The following is a 27,220-nucleotide window of genomic DNA, read 5'->3' as shown; positions in this document are numbered from 1 at the left end:
AATCTAAGCCTTCATTTCAAAGCTAAACGTTGAAAAATGTTCGTTTCTACATTGATCCTTTCTGTTCAGTTTGCATTTCCCAAGTCATTAAGCTTATGATAGTAAAACTGCTGATATTATCAAGGAGGTAGAATTAGGAAAGCCAAAAAGAATATTGACTGCCAAGCTAAATCCCTGAATATAGCTTTTTTCCCCTATTTTCTTATGTTATTATTTTTCTTCTTTTTAATTAAAATATTAGTAAATGTTTTCTTGTTTTCAAGAGCTAGAACACCGAAGCACTACTAAAAGGTTTTATAAAATAAGATTACTTTTTTCTTACTTATAGTTTATGTCTATATATGTGAGAACGTGCAATTTCATAAGCTACTTTTGTTTAAAATAAGCCTTCTTTATTAGTCAATACTGTGAAATATTTTTGTTATTAGAGTTAGATTTGTGGACAAATAAGGTTGCATTACTAGAAGTAATATGAAGGCGTATAGAGCATAATTTAGATTTAGTAGGATTTTTTTTATTGTCCAGATATATTGCCGCAAGTACTGTGGGAGTTTACAAAATGACCACCTGGTGGGCATGTTTTAAAAATAAGATTAAGATTGCTCCTTTTAGTTACACCTCTGGAACTGCACACTCATACCTCATAGTGAAAATGCTTTCACTTACATTCCTTTGAGGACACAGAAAGAAGGAGGCTGTCTACAAGCCAAGAAGCTTGCATTCAACAGGAACCAGATTTGTTAGCACCTTGAACTTGGACTTACCAGGCTCCAGCTATATGAGAAATAAATATCTTTTGTTTAAGCCATTCAATATGGTAATGTAGCAGCCCTACATAAGACACTTGTAAATGAAAAATTCTATACCAAGGATGTAGTACAAATGTTAATTATTCCTATTTCCCTCTGAGAAATGAGATACCTGAAACATCCATTAAATTATTTGTATTTCTCAATTATTCATGGCACAGTTTCATTCTCTTTTCAATTAACTTTCATGTCCCATTCCATATTTTGTAAGGGATTTTTGTTGAGTCTTAGTATATGTGTACATTTGAAATTAACTTAAGTCATATTCATCATGCTTTTGACTGTTCCAATTTGCTGACTGGTAATGAAATTAAGAATTTTTGTGATAGTCCTGTAATCTAGACAGAGAATTTGGGAAAAAAACTATTTTTCTTGGAAAGATAGTTTAAAGCAATGAGTAGTAGGGGATAATTTTATTTTAGCATTATCTTTTAGATTTGGGGAAGATGACTATATTAGCCTGCTTTCCATTACTGTGATAAAATAGCTGAGATAATCAAATTAAAAGGAAGACAAGTCTATTTTGGCTCTTGGTTGTAGGGTATTTAGTCCCTCGTCACTTAAATCTGTTGATTTGGCCCATGTAAATACAGCACATCATTTCAGGAATAGTCAACTCATGGCAGCCTGTAAGAAAGGAAAGAGACTGGAAGGTGCCAGGGCCTCAATATCCCTTTCCAGGTCATGACCTCAGTGACCTAATTTCCTTTCACTGGGCTTCAGCTCCTAAAAGTTCTACCACCTGCCAATAGAATCAGAGTATGGGGATCAAGCATTCAAAACAAGGGCCTTAGAGGGACCCAAACCATGGTGAAGACTTAAAGGGCATTGAATTTTATGACACTAGCACTCTACTACTCCAGATTGTCTCAGTCTTCTCCAACTCTAATTTTACCCCCATTACAATCTTCCCAAAGGAATATTTTAAGTCAAGCTTTTCAGCAAATTCTTAGTGCATCTACATAAACTTTCAATATCAATCACCCACAAAACATTGTGTTAATACAATTATTAAGAATTAATATTTGGAAATCATAGCCAATCTATGATTACTAAACTTCAAACGCTTCTGAAGTTTTCCTCAGCATTCTTGCTCATGTAGCTTTCTGTGCTCAGATCACTTTACTGTATTTTCTATTAAAAAATTCAATGTTCACAGAAGTTCAACCAATGCAATAAACTTCTGTTATACACATGCTAGATATTCCCTTTTATTAAAGGACTGATTTTATTTTTATCATTTTCAACAGCATTTGTTTTTATTATTCATTTGTTTATTCTTCAGATGGGTAATGTCTGTATGTCAAACATCTAATCTCTTACAGTGAGTGAAATACTACATATATATATAGTAATTGAGGAGTTTATAGATGAGTAAGTCAATAATCAATAATTGTATTACAGAGTGATATCACCTATAACAAAACTGTGTTGTATTTCAAGAAAAATGTCATTAAACAAAATAATTTCACATTTGGACATATCAAGTAAAAATGACTTTATAAGAGCTTTTGGTAATTGTTATAGTAAACTTCATGAGATACTTGCTTAATGTAGAATTGTTCAATAAAATAAAAATACAGAAGTAAAGTTCTGTGACCTACAATTGTTCACTCTATAACAGTAGTATTTAATGTGACAAATTATTCTAGGTGTATAATTACAAAGATATCTCATGTAAAAAGCATTTTGAGAACAATTACTTTCTCTGTATTCTCTCTGTCCCTGTCTCTCTCTCTCTCTCTCTCTCTCTCTCTCTCTATATATATATATATATATATATATATATATATATATATTTACATATATGTTAAATATGTAGTCTATTTATATCTAGATATTATATGTTAAATATATAAATATATATTAAACTCTTCATGTATAAATATTGAATTACATGCCTCTCATTTGAGAAAATTTTGCTTCTTTTGGAGAAATGATTAATGTAACATCTCTTGTTTTGATATGAGGTACGTATTATTTCCTCAAGATGAAAGTGTTAAAGGTACTCTTTACAATAAAAACTAATAAAAGTTAGAAATTCTGTATTTGTAGTCAACATGAAAGGTCTCTCTTTGAGAGAGTGAAAGATGTAGATTAATCGTAAGTAGGAGGTACAGTCAGACATATTAACAAATAAGCACAAGTACAGATGGATCATGTTTTTAAGGAAAATGATTTTAAATGATTAATTTATTTTGATAAATTGAAAATACACTGTAAAAATTTAAAATGAGTATCCATCAAAATAAGATTATATAGAATTTATTTTGCAAATATATATATTTTAAGCCAGTCGTGGTGGCACACGCTTGTAATCCCCGTGCTTGGGAGGCAGAGACAGGAGGATCGTGCAGTTTCGAAGCCAGCCACGCGTGCTGGCTTAGGAGACCCTGTTTCCAAATAAAAATGTAAAAATAGGTCTGGGAGTGTAGCCCGGAGGTAGACGGGCTTCCTGCAACCCCAGTACCACCAATATATACTTTAAAATTCAGTGGTGTGTTGGTGAATGTTTAACAATTACTTGTGGGGGTAGAGGTGATTTGTACTATTTGAAACCACTTGAACTAGTAAAGTCAGCTTCAGCACAACCCTGGTTTAAATTTTTTGAGACTATTCCAAGTGAGATTCAGCATTGATTCCTGAGAAAATAGTATACTGTATCATAAAAGTATAACTGGTTTTTCTCAGAGTATATACTATATACAATCAGTTGTGTTTTGTTAAGTGATGGCTAATATGTGTATGACAATGAATAGTCAGGTGTATCATTAATGCTAAAGAAGCATTCCCTCTAAATGTCATCTCCCAAAAAGAAAACTGCTAACTGAAATCAGGATATATGTTGTTCTTTAGCCCCAAGTGTATATGCCATATGCATGGTTTAATCAAGTCTTAGAAACATCAAACTGAAACCGCTTAGTTTTGAAAGTTTAATTAATATAGAACCTATTAGTTATTTTTCTCCTAAAATTATTTTATTAGGTTCTAAACAAAATAATTTAAGAATGGACTGACAAACTAATTTAAGTATAATCTATTAAAATAAATCATAAAAATTTTCCATCAGCATTCTTACTTGTTTGTTATCACAGATGTAGTAAAATGACCTTCATATTAAGCAGAAAAGTTTTTATCATTTTAAATGTTAAAATTCTTAATCCTTTTTTAATTGTTTGTCAAGGTATGCCTTCATTTTGATGAGTCAAAAATTCAGAATGTTAATTCTAATTAAATAAGATATATAGGACAACACATATTGACAAACATTTAGTTCTGTATTATAAATTTTGAACAACTGTACTGCTTTCAACTATTATCTCAAACTAAAAGTAGTACTCACACAGCCAATAATTATTTCTAGTTCAATTTTCTCTCCATTGAAACAATTTTCAATAGTATTAGTGCACTGGAATTATTAAAAGTGCTCAAGGGGTTTTCAAATTGATTTTGGTATTACTAAATAATATTTGAAAATGAGCAACATTATTATAATAATTTCATCATGATAAAGGACCATTTCTCCTTTTAAATCAAAGAAATAGTGTCCCTTTTTCATTTTGAATTAAAAATCTTTAGATCAAATGCTTTCCAAAGTTCGTATGACCAAAATATAACAGAGAATAACTAAAGTGTCTCACTTAAATGAACTTAAATAGCTATTTTTAACAGTCCAAGCCATTGCAATAATTTTATAGGAACTAGAATCTGAATACCGTCAAATAATTGATAAAGCCGGGGTCAATTATGGTCTATTGTGTTGCAGGTTTCTCCAGTAAAATAACTCTCTGTATAGAATGCCAACATATTTCTACATGCAATTCTAGCTTTAAAAATAAAGGCATCCCTTTAAAATGTATAAAACTCCTAACTCAGAAACAGCAAGGGTTGACCCCGCTGGTGAAAAGGGAACTAATGGTTAGACCAGCGGGATTCTAAAAGAGATAATGGTGTCCTACTGGTAGGTAAAACTTAATGCAGCTTCAGAAAGTCAGCAATTGATTTTTCTGCTCAGTAGCAGGATAGCTTCTCTTCCTGAGAATGAATGTAAGCAGAGTGAAGAATGGAGTTTTCACTTTTTGAAAGACTATTAAGCTTTTGAAAACCAAAGTATACCTTTTAGTACACCAAACCAAGTATTGCACCCTGCTGATCTAAAATGAACTCTATTGCATGGATGTGTCCAATTCTAATATTTATATCTTTGAAACATTCTAGAAAGTAGAGGTTTGCATGAGTATGTTTAAATGGATTGTCATCCTTTATATATCAAAACATTATCTACTAGGAACTTACTGTTTCTGTTTTCCCACAATAAAAGCACAAGGTGGGAAGAACATGTGAAACTCTTGAGCAAAACCAATAAATATACAACTTCAGCGTGAAAGGGCTACTATGAAAAAAGAAAGCTAGACTAAATTCCCATTTTCTACTATCCAATTAATGCTAATTGTGATGATCTTTCTGTCTTCTCTATTAATGTTTGTCCTTAACACCAGGAAGTATACCACCTTCTTATTCTGTTTGTACAACAGAACAGCTGCCTGGGACAATGATTTTCAGTCATTGTTATTCAATCTTTATTAAATTATAAAGGGTTGGCTGTAGATAGACTGTATGATTTCTACTAATATACTCTCCTCATAATGTTTAGTGATTCTCTTACTGAGGTCATTATAGTTATTAATAAAAATTAACCGTACCTATATAAATGAAGTATGGTACTTTACTGATCTTATTATGTCAGCTATTTTTTAAAGCTGGGAATTCACAGACCTGCCTGGGTAAATACATGCTTGTCCATATCTCTTTTTATCCTAAATAGATTGTATATCAAACACTCCAGTTCTCTAGATCAGTCTAATAGATTTCCTCCATCTTTGAATGCATGTCTCTTTTCAATATGATAATGAAATTTCTTAGGATACAATGTAAAATATGCTTCATTTCTTGAATTTATGTCTGGACATAAAATTTGCTTTTGTCAATGGAACATCAACAAAAGTGATACTAGGAGAGACATGAAAAGTACACATGAATTGGGAATCACTCTCTTGCTGTTTCTGGGACCTTTTTTGTCAACAGATGATTGAGCCTAGGCTATGCTCACTGAGGATGAGGAAGCACATAAGGAGAAAGTTCAGCCATGTTCGCTGAAGTTCCAGACATGGGAGTAGGTTCAAATGATCTCATGCAGGTCAGAGGTAAGCCATCCTTGCTGAGCCTAGACCAAATGGATGATACCAAAGAAGAATGAGCAAATGGAGAATTATTATTTAAATTAGTATATTTGGAGTGGGTACATTTAGTTGTTATGCAACAATACTAAATGTATATACAGTTTATTTTAGAGGCAAGAGCCTCACACAAGAGGGTATGACATCTTTTCACAAACGAGTGATACAGTATCTTTGCCCTGCCTTCCTGAAATGAGTCAAATTCAGAAATTAATTTTTGTATTTTGAGCAGAGCTACAAAGGGAAGCATCCAGGCTACATGGAATAATAAAGTTCAAAGTCCACCATAGAGAGATGAATAAATCCTATTGAGTGCTTAAGATGATTTGTAACTCCAGAGACAGAGAGAAAGAGAGGAGAAGGAGACAGAAAAGTAGAGAAGGGAAGAAGAAAATAGAGTAAGACAGAAACAGAGAAAGCATGCTTTAGTTCCTAAATTTTTAGAGCCCAGTTACATTATGAATTAGACACTATATTTGGTTTCCATGCAAAGATATCTATAAAATTCTACTAATTCTCACGTTGGAAGGAACAAAAGCCTGTTACGGTCTGATTAAGGGTAGAAATTACTGTTTGTGATCAATATAGTCAACTAGGATAAGTAGTAGTAATTATATAAGTAAATGATAATTTTCTTGAAAAAAATTTGAAAATGAGAGCAGAGTAGGAAAATTCTTAGTGACTTTTATTTTACTTAATATTAAGATCAATACATATATATATATATATATATATATATATATATATATATATATATATATATATATATATATTGGTGGTACTGGGGTTCCTGGAAACCCTTTTACCTCTGGGCTATACTCCCCGACCTATTTTATATTTTTTATTTGGAAACAGGGTCTCTTAAGCCAGCATGGCTGGCTCCTAACCAGTGCGATCCTTCTGTCTCCGCCTCACAAGCATGCGGATTACAAGCCTGCACAACCATGCCTGACAAGATCAATGTTTTAATCACAAAATTGCTTTGTAAAAATTAAACCAAATGAAATCATAACCTCAGGTAAATATATTCTATATGCTAAGCATTGAACACTGAACTTTACAAAAGCAGGGCTAACCTGTGGGTTAATTAATAGTATAGAATCAGTGCTAATCTCCTGATTTCAATAATTGCACTGTGATGGTATATGTCTTTCATTTTGGAGAAGGACAAAAGACACAGAGGAATTTGACGTAGTTTCTGGAACTCTTTTCTAAACTGAAAATGATTTCAAAATAAATATGTTAAGAATATATAAAATACTGGCATAAGGACATTGACCTATCTTATTTATTTTACTCTCCAAAAACTTTCACAAAAATAACAGAAACTATACAAGAGAATATTTCCACTCTCACACCAAAATGGGATTGTTATGGATAAATGTAAGCAGGTAGGATCAATATTTTGAGGTACCAGAATTGAGAAAAATATTCATACCAAATATGAGAAGAAGTTTGCTCCACCAAGAACACTTATTTTTCCCTGTAGATTTCTGGGATCCTCCAAGACTAGCACTAATGTGTGAAGGGACATAGTCCTGAAGCAATAATCATGCCAATTAATTCATCACAGATCCACAAACAAGTTTATGCCTATCTTACACAGACCATGATGGCGTTCATCTGGAATGGTAAAATGACACAATGAAATGGATGCTTCAGATACGTCTGTCTGATGGGTATTTGCACAAAGTTGCTAATGTTTTAAAAATATATAGCTATAAAAGGGAAAAGATATAAGGTGAATCAGCAATAAAGGGAGATGAGAAAGGAGAAGAAATACAAACTGCCATCAGCAGAGAAGAATGTGTGAACTGTGATGACTGGAGAGATTTAATTATATCCAATACTGACTACCCTATATATTGTTTCTTGCCATATCACAAAGAATCATCATTAAGAAAAAAGAAAAGAAACCATAACTACTTTATGGTTGATTTGTCTTCAATATTTCAACTATTTTCATTTCCTGAAATTGACAGAATTCAAATAGCAATAGGCAAATGCTCAATTATTTCCTTCATTGATTTTCTTCAGTGAAGTCTGTGCCTTTTTATTTGAAAAATATTCAAAAGGCTTTAATTGAATTCCAATTTAGCTGCTTTTATTTAATTCTGGTAATTGTGTTTCAAATGTCATTTACATGAATGCTTACAAACAGAAATAATTTTTTAAATATAGATCTTAATTTTTCTTGAACTTGACCTAAGAAAACTAGTAATGATGTGGTTATTCTCTTTATTATTGTTGTATTTCAAATAAATCTAACAAAGAGTAACTGAAAGCCATTACTAGTTACTTCTGTACAAAACAGTCTGTGTTAATGTATTTGTGGACCAAGATCAGTTCTTGGAGAACAAGGGTCCATATCATTAAAACCTCTTCATCAAGTACAACCAAATTAGTACTCTGAATTCACTCTGGACAACCAATGTAATTATTCTATGCCTGTGTGCAAGGCCCTGGGTTTGGTCCATAGGTTGGCCAAAGAAAAAAATCCACAAAGAATTTATTATAGCATATTTGTATTCTTTTATATTTTTTTCTTTTAGAAGTCTTCAAAACTTTGGCTAGTTACATAAAAATGCAGACAAAATATTTTGCTTAGTAAATTCAAAGTTGCACTTGCAACATTTGAAAAACACCACAGTGGGAAAATTCCCAAGAAAATGGTAGGAAGAGGCTCATTTTTATTATTAGAAGTAAACAATTGTTAATGAGAATTTTGAAAAAAGATTCAAATACTTCAACAAAAATAAAATTAGCTATTTTTGTTCATGTGTAAGAAAGTTCTAAAATACATACTTATTCTTAATGTGAATTTCTTTCTCTCCCTACCCCATATTGTTTTAGATTTAACTATTTTATTCTCTGACATCCAGGGGAACAAAATGTTTTATGAAGATATATTTAATAAATTAATATCAGTCCAATTGCATTAGTAAAATTGCTAGATGTGTTTATCTAACCCTGAAACACTGGTTTGTATACTGGTATTATGTGAGTATATTTTTCAATGAGAAGTTATGCTTTCCTCCAAATGGAAGTTCACGTCCTGGAAAGCATGATCTTTTTATCTTTTATCGCCACATGGATACTGGATTGAAAATCTATAATGTCCATTCCATTAACACAGAAATCAATTAGTGTAACTCATTTAAAAGTAATATTGTATTAACTTTTTTCAAGGGAGGAAATTCTCCCCTTGCTAAATGATACTAAAGTGTTCTTTGGGCCCTTGTAATTAGGTCCTCAGATTTTATAAAATTTAGTCGGTTGCTTTTTAGGCTCTTCACTAGAATTGTTTGTACATAAAAATATAAAGTTACCCCCAAATTAAATTTAAATGTGTGAGCTTTCCACTAATATGTACTTTAGGGAGTATTTTGTTTTTACATACTTTCACCATGAAATTGAAAAAGTCTTCATCTTCTCTTAGTAATGTGAACCATTTTTTATTTTATTGTGCTGGGGGGATATTTAAACATAGCTCTTGCCAAAATCAAACGGCCCTCTCTGAATGTTAGTTTTTAAATGTTAAAATTTAATGAACTATATATCTGGAAAGTGAGATTGCCATACGTTTAAATTTAAGTGACCGTTAAAAAGAAAAAAAAAAATGCCAGGCGGGGTGGTATATGCCTGTAATCCTAGTACTTGGAAGGTTGAAACAGGAGGATCACAGATCTGAGGCCAGTGTCAGTGAGCCACTGATGCTCAGCAACTTAATGAGATACTGGTTAAAAATAAAAAATGAAATAGTGCTGGAAGTATAGCCCAGAGGTAGAAATCTTCCTGGGTTCAATCCCTAGTACTGCCAAAAAAGGGAAAAAGTGAAATTTATTATTACTGAAGTTTCATTAAGATAAATTGATGGAAATTTACATTTTTGATCAGTGGAATATATGTCAATATTTGTGGACATTTTTTCCTAAAATTTGTTCATGAATATTTTGATCCTTTTTTTTCCCTGTTGCAGTTAGTGCAATAAACCTTTTGAATTTATCTTGAAAAAAATAAAACTAAATTTCAAAATCAATAATTATAGGTATTTAGAATTTAAAATATTTTGCTTTAAGTAGTAACTATTTAAGTCAACGTGTAGTCCGATATTCAAGTAATATTAGAAAGATTTTAATTTATCAATGTTAATACACAACCATTACCAACTCCTTGTAGTTTGCCACAGATAATTGAACATATTTGAAGATGCTTTAACTAATTTTCATGTTATCAATTTCATTTATGAAGTTACAGATGCATTTGTAAATTGAATAATTTAAAAACAAATGCAGAAAACTACAATAAAATACCACTCTGCACTCATTAGTGTGGATATAGCAACAACCACAATAATAAACAGAAAGCAAGAAATTTTGGCAAGGATGTGGAAAAACCGGAACCCTCATGTACTATAAACATATGGTCTATAGTGTTGAATGTGAAATTTGCTACTCCTGTGGAAAACAATTTGGCAGCTCCTCAAGAAGATAAAGGGAGACCTCATGATGTAGCTATTCCACTATGTACATACTCAAATAAATTGAAAATATGTTCATGCAAAATAATTATACACAAATGCTTATAGCAGCATTATTCATAATAGCCAAAGAGTAGAAACAAAAGAAATACTCATGAAAGGATGTATGAATAAACAAATTATGATATATTCTTCCAATGGAATATTATTTTTCCATTAAAAAAGGAGCACTTAGATACCATAGATATGGAAGAACCTGAGAATTGAAGAAGCCAATGACAAAGAAAAATTCTTATATATTTGTATTTATATGAAATAACCAGAACAGGCAAATATGCAAATATACACAGTAGATTAGTTGTTGCTATGAAAATGAGGGTTGGTAAGTGGGAACTGGAGTTTTAGGGGTTTTCTTCTAGAATAATGGAAACAGTATAGAATTAGAAAATGATGATGGTTATACAAGATTGTGAATATCTTTTAATCTGTTAAGTTATATATACTTCAATATTTAAAATAGTGAATTTCATGGGAAGTAAATTCTATCTGATTTAACAGTACATATGTTTGTGAACCTACTGCATGGATTAAAACAAGAAAGTTTTTCTTGATAAACTCTGTAAGGCTTCATGAAATATTGTCAAATTATGTAGATGAGTCTAAACAAAGAGTCATCAAATACAAAGTATAATTTTTAGTCTACTTTTCTTTCCACATGGAGGCTACTTAATGAAAAATGTATATGAATGCAGTATTAAATATATAAATAAAAATCTCATAAATAAATTTGAAAAATATATGCAATGGATAACATGAAATAATGTGTTAACCATGAAAACAAGTACAGCTTCACATAAGCACAATTGAAGTAGTGTAACATTCATGTTAATGCTATATAAGAGCCTACTATTGTCTCCTTGATTTTTATCTTTCCATAAAATTTCTGTTTTTTAAATGATTTTATTAAAATTTTTATGAACTTAGGGTCTCCATAAGTTGCAGAAGCTGCTCTTGAAACTGTGATCCTTCTTACTCATCACTTTTTCTTCATCCCAAAACTTTGGTTTACCCAACACTTTCATCTATTTTTTTCTTTTTAATTTTTATTGGTGCATTGTAGTCATACAGCTTAATGGGGTACAAGATGGTAGAAGTATCATCATCGTTCATTTAGCCCTTCCCAGTTCCCACCCCATTCCATTTCCCCTCCTTCCTCCTCATGTTTGGCTTATGATTGACTTTGATATGTTTATGAATATACATCATATATATTAGGAAATTTTCCTCTTCCCCCTCCAATCCCCCTCAGTTAGGTGGCCTTATTTGCTCATCTATGGTTTCTCCTTTGTCTATAGTTCCTCCTGTAACTGTTTTTCTCCCTAACTTCCAAATATTAGGAAGAGTATTCAATATATTTTAACTTTTTGTGCCTAACTAATCTCATTTATCATAATGTTCTCCAGTTTCATCCATTTCCCCCAAATGAAGTAATTATGTTCTTCTTTATGGCTGAGTAAAATTCCATTGTATACATATCCCATAGTATGTAATCCATTCATCTGTTGATGGACATATCTGCTAGTTCCACAGTTTGGTAATTGTGAATCATGTAGCTACAAACATAGATATGAATGCATTAGTTTGGTAGTTTGGGTTCTATTCTTTTTGGCAGAACCCAGAAATGGTATGGCTGGATCATATGGTAGGTTCTTTCCCATTCTTCTGAGAATCCTCCAAACTGTTTTGCAAAGTAGTTGTTCTACTTTGCAATCCTACCAACAATGTATTAGAGTTCCCACTTCTCCACATTTTTGCCAGCATTTGTTGTTGTTTGTATTTTTAATGATTGCCATTTTAATTGAAGTTAGGTAAAATCTCAGGGTTGCTTTGCTTTGTGACTTTCTGATTGTTACTGTTGGTAAACATTTTTTATACATTTATTGGCCATTTGAATAAGAAAGAATGTCTTTTTTAATGTGAATAGTAGTCACTGCTATGGTTTAGGATTTTAGGTGATTTTTACATTGTTAATAATCCATGCACTTTTCAATAAGGCAATATCATCATACAAGTGCAAAAATCAGTTGTGGGGGGTATAGCAAAATTTTAGATATTACATTGCTTTATGGTACTGTAAAAGGTCACAGTACATAAATAGACATATTATATACATTCATGGTATTAATATTTAATAAGAGTGAGTAGAAAAATTACTTAAAGAGTTACTTAGGTGTGTGATAATGATTGATTAGGACCTCTTCAACACTGTTGATAGGATTGAAAATTACAGCTGCTATGGAGATCAGTGTAGAGATTCTTCAGAAAACTGAGAATGGATCCACCACATGATCCAGCTATACAACTCCTGGGTATCTTTCCAAAAGTATTGAAATCAGAATATTATAGAGATATATGCATATCTATGTTTATAGCAGCACAATTCATAATAGCTAAATTGGGCAACCAACTCAGGTGTCCATCAACAGATGAGTGGATTACAAAATGATGAAATATTCACACAATGGAATTCTACTCAGCAATAGAGAAGAACAAAATTATGCCATTTGCAGAAAAATGGATGGACCTAGAGAACATTATGTTAAGTGAGAATAGTCATTCAAAATGTGAAGGGTCATATGTTTTCTCTTATATGTGAAAGCTAGGGAGCAATTGGGATGCAAGAGACACCTTAGACAAAAGAGGGAGAACTCCAGTACATCCAGGGAGGTGGTCTTGGGGAAGGTGAGAGGAGCAGGGAGAATCAATGAAATAAACAGTTCCACTGACATTATGTACCTATGTGAGAATACCATGCCAATCTCAGTATCTTGTAAGAGAAGGTGGAATGGGGAGAGAACTGGGGGCAAGCTCACCAAGTACTGTGTCTTTTTATTTTCCTTATCATTATGAAATAAATTAAGATGTGAGACTGTAATGGACCATTAAAATTATAAAGAAAAGAATTACTCCTTTAATCTATGGTCTGCAGTGTTTTTCTCCACACACCTTTTTGTTTAATTATGTATATACACATAGCTATCTTCAATTTTGGAAATTAATCTTTCTTCATTATGAGAAAAATACCCACAAGGTCCATTACTGTATTTTAGAAATAGTTAACATTATGAATGATAAAAATAAGGGTGAAAGTTGTGTGGCTTAAAGGAGTAAATCAGGTAAATAAGGAATTATTGTGTTTTAAAGTATTCATTAAATATTTTAAAAATCTATCTCTTTAAGCCAGATGGCTTTATTCTGTACAGTAAACTTGAGGTCTAAATAATATCATAGAAAAATTGCACCAAAGTTAAATAGGCAAAAATATTTTATTAAGGACTTGTAATAGAGGATAGGAACAGAACTAAACTGTACTAAAACAAAAGGTGGTTGAATTTTTAAGTACTGAGATCAATTACGAGAAAACTACCAAAGGATAGTCGGGGAGACCTGGTCAATATTTATCCTAATTTTGACTTAACTGTTAGTTAGGCTTCTATCCTCCTATAAAAGATGGGAGATGGGAATCATCTTCCTTAATCATTACATTTCAAAAATGTGCTCCAAGGTACTGGAGAAAGACATTTCTAGGGCATAAAAATGGCAGGAATATTTACACCTTAATAAATCAAGGAACTTATAATTTGTAAGTTTTAAAGCACTGACTGTTCTAAAATAGGGGAGGACTCATGCCCATAGTCAGGAAGAAACCTACCTTTAGTTATCAAACTCATATTATTATTACATTATTATTATGGCTATCTCAGTCAACAAGCACTTCGGTTAACTGATTTCATTTATTAGTCACCTAAGCTATCACGTGGTTTGCCAAAATATTATGTTTTTATTACACTATAGCTAGCAAGTAATACAATAATCCATAGTGACTCAAAAAAGTCCCCATTTGATATGAAAAAATGAGTTGTAAAAGTTCCTATACTTGTTAAAGAGTGACACAGAATACTATTGAATTAAAACAAAGGAAAATATTTCAGTCCTTTAAAAATACCATTATAAGCACATTTAATTGGACTGCTAATTTCTACTAATGAGTATTTGCTGTGGTTATACTGAGCAGAATATCCCTTATTAGAAATACCTAACTATTTCTATTCCTTTTCGGTCTTCCAAAGCCCCTGCTCTTCTTTCTAATTAAGATAAATGTACTACCAAAGTGGAATAATATTGGTAAAGAGAAGAAAATCTCAGAATTTTTGAGAATCTTGAAAAAGATTTTCTTCTGTTTAAGCATGTAATGCATGAACTAAAATTTTATTAATGTTTTGGACATAGTCTAGAATGATATGAGCCAGAATATCAATAGAAATGGAATGATATATTTTCTTTATTCTCAGTGGACAATTCATTACATGTGTACTTGAAATGCAGGACTAATGTGTTCATTACTAAGTACCTTGGAGGAAATGTAAAGTATTTATTTACATGTATATACCAGCACAAGAAATCTACTGCACAAAAAGATCTTCAGCTTAGAGATACATGTAGTTCTTAGCTCACTATGGCTGTTAAATACTCAATGTTCTATATGTTTTTTTCATTTACATGGTCTTCAATTGAAAAGGAGAAAATGCAAATACTTTTTTTTTATAAGAATTACTGTGGTGGCCCACATTCAAGTCAGAATTTATATGCTGTAAAATCTGAATACTCAAATGCAAAATTGCTGAAAGCAGCACTCTGAGTCATCAGGACACTTCATTATGGTAGGGTCTGCTGCTAATGTGATCTTGAAGGTGGTAGAAAAACTGCGCTGTGTTATATTGTAGACTGCAACAAAATTAAATGCTACTGCTATGTTTGTGGCTTCCAGAAAAGTTATTAACAGCAAATACTCTGTCACATAATTAGAAACTGGAATCCTGCAGATATTTCTTTTAATTTGCTGGAATTCACACCCTAGTATAATTGCCCTATTCTCTTGGTATTTGGGAAATGCTATAGTTACCATTAAGTCTATGTATATCTAACATGATGATACATTTAAACATAGTGATTTCAGACAGGAAAACACAGGCTTGGCTCACTTTCCATGGAGGACAACTAGCATAAGCCCTAAGCAAGTCAAAATAAGATTAAAATATTCCATACAAATCGAAAATATGAGAATTTTTCGAAGTACTGGGGAGATAACTCAGGAGTACTGTACTATTGTGCTACAGTCCCAGAATTTTTATAAAATGTATAAATGTTTTAAAAATGATTTTGAGACAAGTTCTTGCCAAATTGCCCAGGCTGCCTCAACTTGCTGAATAGCTGGGATTATAGACAAGGCAAACACTACTGCATCTAGTTGAGAAAATGTTTTTTTTTGTACTACAACAATCCTGATTCCTTATACAAGGGAAATGATATGCAAATCCTTTAAAATAGTCTTCTTTTAAAATCCAGTTGTCAAAGATTCCATCTTGTGCTTTTAAATAAAATGCAAATTTTATTTCAGGAACTCTAAGAAGTTTAATGATAGGCACAAAAGACAATTCTAAATTTATGATTAAAAGAACCTTACATTTGAATTCAATTAAGAGTAAACTAATGCTCCCTTTCTGTAGTTATTTTGGCATAGAAAGTTATATTGAGATCTTGAGCTAGGCTATTCACTTAATAAAGAGAGAGAATGATATAACTGTCATCAAAAAAAGTCATCAACCATCATAGCTACTACATATAAAATAATATCTACATATGCCTTTTAAATTGTTTCTACATACTAATTTTTTAATCTTCATAATTATTTTGGAGACAGTATAATTACCCTCACTTTTAGATGAAGAAACTAAGTCAATGAGTTATTTAGGTATACTGCTATTAGGTAGTAGAGCCACTGTTGAATAATTCTGAAAATATTAGTGATTGATTCAAGATAGAATGCCTTACAAAACTTTTATAGTGAGGGAGGGCTGGAATCAAAACTTAGCTATGCATTTGCCTAGAATGCATGAAACCCTGGGTTTGATCCTCAGCATAAACGAATAAGTAATGAACTAGGCTCTAAGGCCTCAAGTAAAACTGCTTGGGTAAAGTAACTTTTCACAACTGTAATTTGCTTGTAAATGTAATAGAAACAATAGCCTTCATTAATAGATTCCTGGGGAGATTATAAAGAATGAAAAATTGCCTACAATCAATCTGAGAGCATAGAACAGGATCAATAAAGATCGTTATTATTATTATTATTATTATTATTATTATATAATTTTCAATTAAATCTCTGTTGTTAGAGCAATCTGCATTTCCATACAAACTATGTTTTCAAGATTAACTTAGTTCATTTTTCCTTACGTCAAAGAAAATATGTCTTTTTTGTAGTGCCATGTGTAGTACTGAGCTACATCCCCAACCCTTTTATTTTCATTTTAAGAGACTTGCTTAGTTACCCAGGCTAGCCTCCAAATCACAATCTTTCTGTCTTAGCTTCCCAAGTGGCTGGGATTACAGACATATGCTCCCCAATGAGAATCTTTTTAATAAAATGTATAACCATGTACTATGCACTCCTGGGCTCATTAGAGTGCACTGAACCACAAGATCATTGTTAAGGAAGACAGCAGCTGTGAACTGTACAGGCAAGTACAAATTTAACTGGTAAAGAGAAAGGTAGTCAAATGCCTGAGGGATTCAGCAATTGTCCTTTACTGTGGAGGGCTAAATGATATTAGCGGATATGGTTTCAGAGTAATGTAAAGATACTTTAAAAAGTTTAATCTGTCAGGCACTTTCTACACACTCCCATATCATGGTGACTATCTATAGTTTCATTCACTGCAGATGATGCCCAGAAGCCTGATCCTACAGAGATGACAGTGTTATGATTGACCCTCATCTCTACCCAAACACCATTCTCTCACAGAAGGTAAATAAGCAGTGGGGCCTTCTGTCCAGATTAGCCCATTTAAAATCTTCTGTCTGAAGAACCATCTTTCTCTTCTACCAAGTTTTGTCAGCTGCTGCTGTTTATAGTGGAGCACATCCAAATTTAGACTTCCCGGTTTTCTACATGACCAACCACTTTTCTTGTGTGCTACTTGTTTGGGTCAATTTTTTTGAAGGTGGAGAATTAAAGGAAGTACTTGATCTTTTGTTCAGTTTTATCCCATCTCCCTTTGGAGTAGGGGAAATTTAAAATCATAAAAACAAAGCCAGACCAGCTGTTGGGAGACATGGGTTTCATGAGTTAGAGCCTCAGCTGTACTTCTCACTAGTAGTGTGATAAGTTACTTATTCTCTAAGGAATTAATATTTCTTGTCTCTATGGGGAAAAAATATACCTGCTTCACTGAATAACTGTGTGAGAAGTTTTTAATGAGTTGATAACAATAACACTCTTTAAAAATTACCTGGCTTTCAAAAAGACATTATTTATTAATATACTCTCTGAAAATATCCACATCTCAGCTAAGTAAAATCCTTCCATGATCATCTAAATCACTAAAAGCCTTTGCAGATTTTTTCTCATACCCCAAGCAATACTAAAGTTTACCCAAGTTCTTTGACCCTGCAAGATGGTAAAGGTTGATAAATTTCTCCTTTTTTGTATTTCAGGAAATGAGTATCTGCACAGAACCACTGTGCTTCTTATGACTTAGATTACAAATCATGTCTTTTCCCTTTGCTAGCTTATAATGGAGCCAGACAAGACCCCACAAACTTCCCATTCTTTGCTTTCACCCATTTCCTTAGATTTGATCCTTCTCATTCTAAATCATCATACAGACCCTTCTTAATGGTTCTTCCAAAGAATAGGATGGTTTCAGCATAAAACATACTGTTCATCCTGCTACATCCTTTTGCCCTGCCTCCCTGCACCCATATTTTTCAGCTTTGTTTACTCTTCCCTATTTAAAGAAATATTTCCATCCCATTGCAATTTGGTAAGGGCTAATTGTGTGATGTGTACATGTATACCTCTACCATCTTGTACTCCATTAAAATGTATGACTATAATGCACAAATGATAAAAATTAAAGAAACATTTTTCTTATCGCTAGAGTGACAGGCAGATTTTATAGTTGGAATGTCATTCCTGTTTGCAATAGTGCCTTCATCCTTTAAAATAATACATTCAAATAATGTCTTCTTATTAAGACTAGAATCTTTTTGTATATTTGAAATCCCTAGTCCAAGTTCTCACTGTTTTTATAAAAATAACTTGAAATGCACTTCTGTGAGCATCTGAGAATTCCTACCATACTTTATAACCATCTTTCTTATATCATTTTGCATTGTGAATCTTATTTTGTGCATTATTAATCTCTTCTGCTTGGTGATATCTGCCCTAGGAAGTCTCTGGTTAGTTCACTCTTTTTGATTTCTCAGTATTAAGCACAGTATATAAATTAAAACTTGGTCAATTTTTGGATTACAAAGAATGGACTTAGAAGATGTAGAGAGTCTATCAAATTCAAGTACATGGTAAAATGCAGTTAGCAAATAGGACATGTTAAGATATGTCTTCTCTAATCCAGTTTATATTAGATAATATATGCAAAGGGCTTAGAATAGTGCATACAGTAGGCATTTAGTGAATTCTATAAATGATAGTAATTATCATAATGATCATCACAATCTTTTTTCTCTTTTGCATTAAAGATATGCTCATTTAATTAAGATCACACAATTTATATCATTATTTTGGCTGAAACTAACCAAGAAATATTAAACAAATATCTCTCATATAAATTTATACTTTTAATTATAATTTTACTTTGGTTTTGAATCACAGTAATGAAAATTGTTTTATTTTCATCTGCTATGAAACAACTCCTGGACAGCAGAAAAAATTTGTAACTAACCTATTGTTGCTTTTAATTTTTTCCTCTTGTTATTTTAGGCGCCAGAGGGAGGAGACAAGCATTTACTCAGTCGATTACAGGCGAGATTCTATACTGGGTACCTAAATATAATTTAACTTCCATTGTGTTATATGGGTAGAGAAAATTTACCCTGAAATGTTAACTTGCCCATGCACTGTTTTAGTAAAGAAAACAATTTAGATTGAAACTCGGATATTTAATTAGAATTTATTTAAAGAGTAAATTTTAGCTTATTAACATTCAGAGATTTTACTGTTTCAAAGATGCTTTGTTGCACTCTTTAATACTGTGAAAAAAAACTTATCATAAGAGTTATCACTTGGCTTCATCATCAAGAAAGAGCTTTCAATGCTATGGGAGAGATAAGAGAAAACCCAGAAATATACTTAGTGAAATTGCTCATAGTGTAAAAATATATAAGGGTTCTTTCAAATAATTAAAATGCTTTACAATATCATCTATTATTTAAAATCCTATTATATAATTATTAAGCTCATATAAAAACATAATGTTTTGATTTTCTTAACTGCTTCCAGTTTTGAAACTCTAAGATATATTTGAAAGCCAGGTGTGGTGGCACACGCTTGTAATCCTAGCATTCAGGAGGTTGAAACAGGAGGATCATGGTTTGTGGACAGCTTCAGCTACTTAGTGAGGCCCATTGCAATTCAGTGAGACTCTGTTTCAAAATAAAGAATAAAACAATAGGTCTGGGGATGTAGGTCGGAGGTAGAATTCCACTGGGTTCCATCCCCAATACCGCAAAAAAAGATATTTAAAAATGAACAATTAAAATTTTAACATAACTGAAAAATCACTAGAGCCTCAGTAAACTTTCTCTAACTTATCTATGCCTCAACCTGCCTCAGGTGAGAATTTGTCATGTATTAAAATCCCCTTAGGAAGGCAGAAATCTCTTCTAAAATTGGGCAGTTAATATTTCCAGGAACCATTGTCAAAAACTAAAATCACAGTTATAAATGTAATCTTCTCCTGTGGCCAGGAAAGAAGATGAGACCTTAAAAAAATAGATGTATTGTCATGCATATAGTAGATAATGAAAAGAAAAATAATGTTAAATCCTGATGATATTCATTACCTGCTACATTTAATATAGTCACCATTAGTTCCTTTTTAATTAATATGATTTTTTTCAGTTTTTAAACAACTTGTTATGGCATACAATTGGTGTTTTTGAAAAACTCAAATAATAGAACTATTCTCAGTCCTTTTAACACTTTCTATTTTCTATATATCTATTACTGTGCTTTTATCCACATTTCTTCCTACATTCTCCCCCCACCAAATGAGGGTATAGGAAAGAAGAAAAATAAACATGAGACTTTATTAAGAAAAATACACAAAGTATAGTGGGAAATTAACTTATGGTTTTATTTTTTCTTAGTCTTATACATATTAAACTGTCAAAATTCAATTTATTAACAAAAACCTCAAGAGTGAAGTATATACAGCATTTGCAATGTTTAAATAATCAATTCTGTGCCTTATTATTTATTTTGAAAATAATACAATAGGAATTTATTCAAACTAATACTGGGATGATATTATATCATTTCAGTAGGAACCTATTGCTTAAATGAGCCAACTTAGTATTAATTATAGCAGGTGAATTTTTCTTGCCACAAGTGGCAATAATAAAATTAAGAATATATGAGCTGTATAAATTTGTTAATTTCTTTTTTTGAGGGGTGCTGACGATTAAACCTGGAGGGCATTCTACCTGTGAGCTATGCCCTCATCCTTATTTTTTATATGGAAAGACAATCTCACTAAGTTGCTGAGAGCCTTGCTAAATTAAAGCTGGCTGCAAACTTGCCACCTTCCTGTCTCAGCCTCTGAAGTATTGGAATTACAGGTATAACCCACCCCACCCAAATGGGTTTGATAATTCTCTATCCAAAAATATATTGAGGTATATGTTTGTTTATAGGATATAAGTAGGTATCCTTGTAGTAAAATATCTAATGAATTTAATACACAATTGAGAAATTTATCTCACTCAACTGATATAAATTTTAAATAGGTTTTACTATTGATATTATGTGCTGTTTAATGTTCATATTTTAGAATTAACATAAATGAGGCACTAAGTGCTTTGTACTATTGAAGTTATAGATGCTTTTATTCATGGTGATAGGAGATTAAATGGCCAAAATATGTTAGAATTTTTCCTCAAGGTTTTACATTCTATTATGTTTTTTTATTACTCTTAAACATTTTACATTTAAGAGAGATGAATAATCATTTATCCTCACCAGGAATGCATCATTATCGAATACATTCCAATCTTTGATTTGATGAGACTATAAAGGTAGAGAATATTGGGCAATAGAGGTTTTTTTAGCTTGTTCTTGCTAATTCTTCCTCAACGGAAGTTTTATATGGAAATAGGTGCAATGCTGAGTTCTCAGTCAATTTTGCTGATGTCAAAACCAAAATTACTTAATATAAAGTGCTGACATAATAGCTTGAGCTTGAAAATTTTATGGAAAAATCAATGTTCATCTAACTGAAGAACCGACGTGAAGTAGGGAAAAGATAGTCTAATAAAAAATCTTTGATATGGTAATTTAAAAAATACACTCCTAACTGCTAAGAACAGACATTTATTTTCTAATTTTTATGGAAAAATACGTGTGATCTAAAACTTAACATTTTAACCAATAGAAAGTGTACAGTTCAGTAGCATTAAGTGTATTTATAGTATTGTGTAGCCATCAATGCCATGTACATTTCCAGAAATTTCTTCATCATCCTAAACTGTACCCATTAAACAGTAAGTTCCCATCCTTGTGTTTCAAAACCCTACAACAACCTCTATTCTACTTTCTGTGTCTTTGATTTTCATTATTCTAGGTACCTCATATAAGTTGAATCATACTCAAATGTGTGTTTGAAATGTGATTGACAAAAAGAAATAAGGTTTGTATAATAGCAAATAAAACTATTTCCTGATTAGTGGGGAAGAAATCATGATAATGAATCAATAGATTGACCAAATTATTTTATACACATGTACAAATATTTAATAATGAATCACACTATTATGTATACTTAAAATGAATAAATTATTTTACAAAATATGTGTTAAGATATATATCTATGTATACATATATATGTATGCACATATATGTATATATATACAGATCAAAAGTAGAAATGTATATATTATTTCCCTACTTTTATACACTGAACTTAAGTTATTATAGAGTGCATAAAATAATTTATTTTGAGATTTATACACCTATATAAACCATTACTTATTGGTAACAAGTATTAATAAATGATTTGCTTTAATAATAAGTGACAATTAAAAGGTCATATTCACAGTATAAGTACAGGTTGAGCATCCATAATGTACAAACTCTGAATATAAAGTACTCTGAGCTAGAGATGGTGGGAAATATCTTTGTTCCTAGTACTTGGGAGGCTGAAACAGGAAAATTACAGCCTTGAGACTAGCCTTAGCAACTGAACAAGACTGTTTTAAAAGCTAGAAAAACCCTGTTTTAAAAACAAAAAATAAAAGGGTTTGAGGGTATAGCTCAGAGGTAGAATGCCCCTGGGTTCAATCTCTAGTACCACAATAAATAAATAAATAAATAAATAAATACAAATTTCAATCCTTTTTGGAATCACAAATGGAAAATTCCACACCTGTCCTCATATGATAAGTTATAGTAAAAATTCAGGTGAAATAAAATGTTGTATATAATTACCTTTATACTCTCTGTATGTATGAAATATAAATAAATTTTATGTTTAGACCTGAGCCACATCCCCAATATATCTCATTAGCATATGAAAATATCCCCAAATCCAAAATAATCTGAATCCAAAAGTATTTCTGTCCCCATGCATTTCTTAAAAGGAGTGATAAACCTACATGAACAATACATTAATCAAAACCAAGTTAAAAATTTATGGATGAGATCAAATCATGGTAGTTTCCATTTACAATTGTGTATTGTCTGTTTTAGTACACCTGACCACTAATTTTTTCCTCACCAAAGCACTGAAAATACAATCTCAGGACAAAGACAATACACATTAAAGTCAGGCAACTTGCGAGGTATTTTAGTCTAAGCATAGGCACATTCATCAATGAAATTACACCTTGAAATCTTGGTCTTGTGTCCTACCCTTGCACTTCTTGAGGCTGAAATCACTTTCTAGAGCAGTACTTATACAAAAAAATATTAAGTGAGCCACATAAAACCCTTAACATTTTCTAGTAGCCACATTTTTTTTAAAAGTGAAAATAGGTACCTCTTACCTGCCCAGAAATCAATGAGCTAGATTAAAGACCTGAAATTTAGATCAAAGATTTTGAAGGTACTAGAGGAGGGTACAGGTCCAATGCTCCAATATATAAGCACAGGTAGAAACTTCCTCAATAAGATCCCCAAATTAAAACAAGAATTAGTAAATGGGATGGTATTAGACTAAAAAGCTTCTGTCATCAAAGGAAACCATCACGAGTCTAAAAAGAGAGCCTAAAGAATGGGAGAAGACCTTTGCCATCTATCTCTCTGATAGAGGACTAATATCTATACTATTAAAGTTCTTAAGACTCAACACTAAAAATAAAATAACCCTAAAATTAATAAGCAACTGACCTTAATAGTTCATGCGAGAAGAGATACAAATGGCCAACAAATACACACAAAAATGTTCAACATCATTAGTAATCAGGGAAATGCAAATCAAAATCACACTGAGATACCATCTAACCCCAATCAGAATGGCAATCATCAAGAAGTCAAAGAACATTAAATGCTGGCAAGGATGTTGGGAAACAGAAACTCTTCTCTAATGTTCGTGAGATTGAAAATTAGTTTAGCCGCTATGGAGATCAATGTGGAGATTCCTCAGAAAATAAGGAATGGGTCCACCATATTATTCAGCTATATCACTCTTGAGTATCTTTCCAAAAGGTCTGAAGTCAGAAAATCATAGTTAATATGCATATCCATGTTTATAGTTAGCACAATTCACAATAGCCACATTATGGATTACAAAATATGGGCTATACACACAATGGAATTCTACTCAGCAATAAAGAACAAAATTATGTCATTTGCAAGAAAATGGAAGGACCTGGAGAACATTATGCTAAGTGAGATTAGCCAATCACAGTAAGTGAAGGGTCATGTATTTTTCTAATATTAGCAAGCTAGGGAGTAATTGGACTACTAGAGGGACTCAGATAGTGGAGGAGAAACCTCAGTGGAATAAGGTACATGGTCTAAGGGAAGTGAGTGAGAAGGAGGATCAATTGAGGCATCACTTCCACTGACATTATTTACATATGTGAGAATACCAATGCCAATCTCAATACCCTGTATGGAGAAGAGAGGGGATGGATAGTGAGCCCAGGAAAAGTCCGCCAAGCGTTGTGTGTATGTCTATCACTATCACTGTGAACTACATTGCGATGTGAGACTATACTATAACACAGTCATAAAAATACAAAAAAAGGTTAAATTATGTATTATATTTTATATAAAATACTATAATTCCAACATGTAATCAATGTAAAAATCACTATAGAGATATTCTGCATTTATTTTCACACTATATCTTTGAAATGTAGTTTCTGTGTTACACTTAACAGCACATCTTGGTCCAGTTTAGCTAAATTTCAGAGGTTTATAGGTACATGGTACTAGTTATTACGATACTGGACAGCACATCATTTCTAGATATTTTGTTAGTTTCTCTAATTAACTAAATAAACCATTCCATCAATGAGTAGTTATTGGATATCTTTTCCACTATCATATTTGTATTTATTGGAATGAGTTTAAAAGAATCAGAAGTGGAACATTGCAAATCAAGGAATGAATGTTCATTATAAATAATGATTATGATTTATATTTAAAATTTTAAATACATGTCTTTTTTGTAAATGAGGCAATAGTGCCTGTCTTATAATTAGCAGTAATTTGCAAGCCTAGAAGCTCTAATACATGGGTCAGACAAGTAGAATAACTGCCATTTCAAAGAGGTAAGCAATCCATACTATTGCCCTAGAATGGTTATCATAAAATTTAAAACATTCTCTATATACTTAAAATTCAACACTGTCAAAGAGAAACTGAGAAATTAAATGCTAGTTCTTATTGAAGAATTATGTTATGCAACAATATAGCACCAAAAAAACAAGCCCAGAAATATTTAATCATAGTAAAAAGTTTATGGGTCTGGATTTTGAAGTCCTTGTGACTAAGTTCTCTTATTAATATTTATACTATCCTGAACACATCAATATAGCAGTATTATTTTAGATTGCAAAAATCTCACCCATCATTGTAGGCATGACTAATTTATGGCCTATGTCTCTGAATTCTAGTACCTGGCATTTTTTAGAGAAGAAATATAATGTTATTTTTAATGTTGCCTTGACTCAGTTTGTTAAAAAAACAATTTTATTTATAAATAATTCACATATGATACAACTGACTCACCTAAAGTGTACAATTCAATGATTCTTAGCATGGTCATGGGGTCCTGAAACCATTGCCACAATCAATTTTATAGTATTTTCATCACATAAAAGAGAAACTCAGTATCCATTCCACATTTCAATTTGTTGGGTTTGTTTTAATTTTTTGCTAATGTATGTAGCATCACCATTAACCATGTAGTATTTATACAAATGCATTCATATTTCCTTGAATTTATGAACAGATTTTTCTATAAGATTTTAACTATGAGTAGATTTGCTTGTTCAGAGTATGTATATTTTCAAATTAATTAGCTATTTTTAGGCTAGATTGACTCATAGGCCTACCCCTACTAAATGGATTCAGAAGAGAAAAGTATTCAAAAGAAAAAAAATGGTGGCACATGCCTATAATTCTAGTATTTGGAAGGCTGAGACAGGAGGATTGCAGGTTTGAGAACAGCCTCACCAACTTGGCAAGATTCTCAGCAACCTAGATAGATACTCTTTCAAATCAAAAAATAAGAAGAGCTGGGGGGATAGCTCAGAAGTAGAATGCCAGCCAGGCATGGTGGTGCACGCTTGTAATCCCAGCGCTTGGGAGGCTGAGACAAGATAATCACACAGGTTCGAAGCCAGCCTCAGCTACTTAGTGAGGCTTTCAGCAACTTAGTGAGATCCCGTTTCCAATTAAGTATAAAAAATAGGTCTGGGAGTCTAGCCCGGAGGTAGAAAAGCCCCTGAATTCCACCCCCAGTAAAACACACACACACACACACACACACACACACACACACACACACACACAAGAAGTAGAATGTCCCTGGTTTCATTCTCAGTATATAATTTGTATTTGATACTACATTTTGCAAATTTAATTTTACAGACCACCCTACTTCATTTTACTCTTTCAAGAAATCCTATGAAATAAGGCAAATTTTATCATCAGCATTTTATAATGAGGAAGTAAATATTCTGGAAGATGTAGTGATTCAACTAAGGTCATGTGACTAGTGAGCTGAAGAATCATAATTGCAGGCAATGTTCTGACTATTATTCTTTTGTCCTCCCACCTTAACAACTAAATATAAGAACAGCTCTGTGCATCACATCATGCATAGGTACTAGATGATTATACCTAAAGTTATATTATTTTTGTGTTCATGAGATCACATATGTCATATTCATAGGCTTATAAGTGAAGAAAAGAGAAAAAATATTTCTTCTGATTTGGAGCAAGTTAGCAATTCAGAAGTAGATTACATATATTCCATTTCATCATTCTAGAAAATGTTCCCCAAAATGAAACCACTACAAAATATAAGCATAATTTTCTGAAATTGTAAACTTATACTTTCATGTACTTGCAAAAGCTAACATTTCTACAGTTTCCTAAA

General features: G+C 32.0%; 1 protein-coding gene across 1 annotated transcript in view; it reads right to left on the bottom strand.

Moving 5' to 3' along the window:
- IL1RAPL1 (interleukin 1 receptor accessory protein like 1) overlaps positions 1–27,220 on the bottom strand; it is a gene marked incomplete at both ends in the record, with an annotated part of 1,089,212 nt that overhangs the window by 490,640 nt on the left and 571,352 nt on the right. The window lies entirely within an intron of this gene.

This window comes from Muscardinus avellanarius (assembly GCF_963383645.1).
Source record: "Muscardinus avellanarius genome assembly, chromosome: X".
NCBI lineage: Eukaryota > Metazoa > Chordata > Mammalia > Rodentia > Gliridae > Muscardinus > Muscardinus avellanarius.
This window is presented reverse-complemented; position numbering and strand designations above follow the sequence as displayed.